Source organism: Coenobita brevimanus, chromosome 66, assembly GCF_032717465.1.
Source record: "Coenobita brevimanus isolate Jiangsu-jjx chromosome 66, ASM3271746v2, whole genome shotgun sequence".
Classification (NCBI taxonomy): domain Eukaryota; kingdom Metazoa; phylum Arthropoda; class Malacostraca; order Decapoda; family Coenobitidae; genus Coenobita; species Coenobita brevimanus.
The window spans coordinates 34,959,243-34,963,659 of record NC_137019.1 but is presented as its reverse complement, the minus strand read 5'-3'; the positions used below and the strand labels follow the sequence as shown (position 1 = coordinate 34,963,659).

At 39.6% G+C, this 4,417-nt stretch overlaps 1 non-coding gene across 1 annotated transcript; it reads left to right on the top strand.

Moving 5' to 3' along the window:
* Positions 1 to 1,839: 1,839 nt before the first annotated feature.
* On the top strand, positions 1,840 to 2,003 carry LOC145405401 (U1 spliceosomal RNA). The gene has a single exon (XR_013898352.1). It is a non-coding gene; the product is annotated as a U1 spliceosomal RNA (small nuclear RNA).
* Positions 2,004 to 4,417: the final 2,414 nt, after the last annotated feature.

Sequence of the window (4,417 nt, the reverse complement as noted above, 5' to 3'; positions counted from 1 at the left end):
CGTCCATGTAAGGGAGGTAAGCTACGTTCATGAAAGGTCGGTATGTGGATGATACATGCAAGGAAGATCATATATATATATATATATATATATATATATATATATATATATATATATATATATATATATATATATATATATATATAATCACTTTACGTTGTTTTACCAGAAGCTCTCTACCCACCTCCTTCCTGTGTTTTTCTTTTACAGGGAAGGGAGGGGAGGCTAAATAAAACCCTGGCCACTGCAAGCAACCAGGTCACTAACTGCCAACAACCAGGAGGGGGAGAAAAGAAACAACCTTTGCTTGTCTCTCTCACGCCCCCACTTCATATGGCCTCCACTTCACTTCCTCTTCACTGCACACTTCTCGATCACTTGGAAAAACAAAACTTTTACATCTGTTTCTTAATTTCGGTGATTTTTTTTTTTTTTTTGCATGCGATTGATTTCATTTGGGGTTTGCGGCAGTTCTGCTTGACTGGACTCTTGAAACACAATTTTCTCTCTCTCTCTCTCTCTCTCTCTCTCTCTCTCTCTCTCTCTCTCTCTCTCTCTCTCTCTTTGTGTGTGTGTGTGTGGGGGGGGGGTCGTATGTAATCATTAAGGTGTAAGGGAGTGGAGGACCGAGGGCTGGGTCGGAGCAGGAGGAGTTGGGAAACATGCCAGCTGCATTTACGTCTTAGGGATTTACTATTATTATTTTTCTTGTTATTATTATTATGTGGTAGGTGGGGGCGCTCACCATCCACTCACGCGATGTAGTGCTGCTGTCAGGTATCTGCCCTTTCCTCTCCTCCATCCTTCTTGCCTTCCATTCTCTTCTGTCTTTCTTTCCTTCATTCTTTCCTTGTCCTTCTGCCTACGGGTAACTTTACACTCCCTCTTCTGTCTTTCGTTCCTTCATTCTTTCCTCTTCCTTCAGCCTGTGGGTGACTCTACACTGAGTGACAAGCCAAAAATGGTTTCCTGTACACCAGGAAATCATTTACTACGCTGGGTGGTAACCATATAACCAAATTTTGGAGCCTGGTGGTTTAGTCGGTAATTATTGCGCTCCAACCGGATTGAGCCGGTGAAGGTTTATATCCAAGGGGTGGTTGGGGTTGATTGCTCATGTTATGTCACTCAGGGATGAGTGAGGCTGGTCACCCTTATCATAAATGTCAGGACCAACTGCCTAGCCCGCTCCTCATGGGGCAATGTAGGATTGGATGATGGATGGATGGATTATTATTATTATTAATATCAACATAATTATTTATTTACTTAGTTTTGTTACTACTACTACTGCTGCTACTACTGCTACTACTACTACTACTTCTACTACAACTACTACTACTACTACTACTACCATTATTATTTTTATTATTATTATTATTATTATTATTATTATTATTATTTTTTACTACTACTACTACTACCACTACTACTGCAACTACTACTACTACTACTACTACTACTAATGCAACTACTACTACTACTACTTCTACTACTACTGCAACTACTACTACTACTACTACTAGTACTGCAACTACTACTACTACTACTACTACTATTGATCGTGGTCTTGTTATTATTCTTTTTCTTGTTACCATTATTATTATTCATCATCCGAGCTTTGAAAACCTCAGCTCTCTTTTATAAGCAACACGACTAACACAGAATTGTTCATTGTAATCCCTATAGTATAAAGATCAATTGTCCTCGACTGGCAAGTTACAGTAGGGGTACAACACTACTCATGTCCAGTTCCGTCAATAGTTCATCCATCCATTTCTCTACCTCGTCAATTCTTTTTCTTCCTAATCTTCCATACGTAATTTTTCATGCACTTACCTACTTACCTGGCACGTAAGATACCGTGATCACGAAGGCGGTTCTCCCAGGGTGAGGCCCTGCATTGCGCTCCAGTAGTTCTGACCTCTGCGATTAGGCCAAATGTGGTTAAATCGGGGGCGCAATTTTTTGGTAGCGGAAATTTTCGTTCGCGTTTTCTCCCATTTTGTATTTTGGTGGTAGGTGGTGACGACCATCATCCACTCACTTGATGTAGTGCTGCCTACTTCTTCCGCCAACTTCATCATTCTTTTTCTGTGTCTGCCTTGCTCTCTTCCTATTTTCCCCATCTTTCCAGTCGTTTTATGTTATTCTTCTTTCCTTTTCTGGTGCCTTTATATTGAATGACAAGTCTAAAGGTTCCGTGTAAGCCAGAAAATTATTTTCAGCGCTGGGTAACCATATAACCAACCAATAAGTGTTCCCTACGTTTCAACAAGTGAGTAGGCAGAGGATTAGTGCCCCTTCCCTCAAAACACAAACTCAAGAACAAACGGCCACCTCTTACGGGATTAAGGCTTCTGGCTATAGCTAGACGGATAGATAGATAGACTTACGTTACTCATCCACCTTCTTCATGGATTTGTACCCCTCCTTCTGCCTTATGTTTTTCTCGTTTTTCATTTTTGTACCCTCCTTTCCTTGCCCTTCCTGTATAACAAGACGAGGGGGAATAAATAGTTTATTAGTATATGAATTAATATCAGGATTCATATGTGACTTTAAAATCAAAACTTTCTCTTGTAATTAGTGGTTATATGCTTAAGATATTTTGCGGCATTCCATACGAGTATATTTACAATCGACATTCCCCTTGATGATTTTTGTATTTATATTGTATTTGGGAGTGATTATAAAGCATCATCTATACTCCTTTCACTCTAACTTCGCCTAATATTTGCACCTTAAATGTTATTTCGAGATTAACACCGAAATGCGATACTAGTCACGAAAACGTGTTATGGGAGCGATGTAGACCCACAGCATTGTCATTTATCTGGGACTGAGCTACATTAAAGAGTCTTAAAAGTGTGAAAATCTGGGTCATATTAAGATCGAAAATATAGAGTACTCTCGTCGGTTAAGGAAGCTCCCTAGCACCACCTCCTTAGCGACTTAGTTTTGGATATCGGTGGTTAATATCTCTTTTATACTTCATTTATGCAGAGTATGACATTATTGGAAAGATTTATGTAACAGAGAAGAGTACAGTGAAGTTTAATAGGCAAAATAAATTGCTTAGAAAAAGGTATTTAGGGATAAGAGTCTTCACATTTTTGGTTAAGTACACAACCATAAGATTCATTTTTACCCCAAATCCTGAAACTGATTCCTCACGAATTAGCCACACACCATAGAGAGGTAACAATAGACAGTCTCGATGTAATGAAACTGGCAAATCAGGAGTTTTGCTTGACTTTTAGACTCTCTCTCTCTCTCTCTCTCTCTCTCTCTCTCTCTCTCTCTCTCTCTCTCTCACATACACACACACAGTTCCTTGTGTACACTGCCAGTACACACCCCTTCATCACCATCTCCAGCACCACTACCGTAGAACACAAACAGGAAGTAAATTAGACAATCTGGTAATTGGGTTAGGATCTGTAGGCTGTGTCATGTGCAGCGACGTCACTTAATACAGAAAATTATTCTCTTCAATAGATCTGTAATATAAATACGGCCTGGCTAAGTAACATCAATCTAAAGGCGTATTTTCTTCTTCTTTTTTTTTCCAATCTGTTGACGGTTTTAATCAACACCAATCCCGTGACCTATTTTATTGGTCTATTTTTGCTAGTTAATGGCGATTTATGAAACTGAAGAGGGATTTGCACGTATCTTCCTTGCACGTATATTCCTTGCACGGATTTTATTACACGTTCCTTCATTGCACGGATCTTCCTTGCACGGATCTTTCTTGCACGGATCTTCATTGCACGGGGGGAGGGGGATGGACAAAGCCCGCATTAATCCGCTTATTCACTAGAATGTCTAAACTGAATATACTCGTTTTGAGATAGCAGGAGTAAAGCAATATATACGCTACCGGATTGTAGGAATTAATTAAAGCGAAACTGCGTTGTATATACTCTGGTTTTTAAGAGAAATATAAAGATGCCCGGACTGACAGGTTACAAATATTCTTTCAAAGTAAAATGGAGAAAATCAACATTAAATCATTTCTGTATATATCCATATGACCAAGTGAGTGGAATCTATAAAGAGGAATAGGAAAGGACAAAGACAGAACAGTAAACATTAGAGAAATATAGGAAAAAGAGGCCACGAAGAAGTGTGAATACAGGTAAAATCAAGGAGATGACAGGAAAATTATCGCGGAACTAACTAACAGAGCCCCATTAAAATTAACAAGGAGCACTCAGTGATTTGGTAATACACACACACACACACACACACACACACACACACACACACACACACACACACACACACACACACACACACACACACACAGGGGACTTATTTTGACCCTTCCTTGCGACCTTGACCCGTGTTCTCGTCTGTTAAGGAAGCTCCCTAACTCCTCTTCCCTGACGATAATATCCTTTTGTACGCT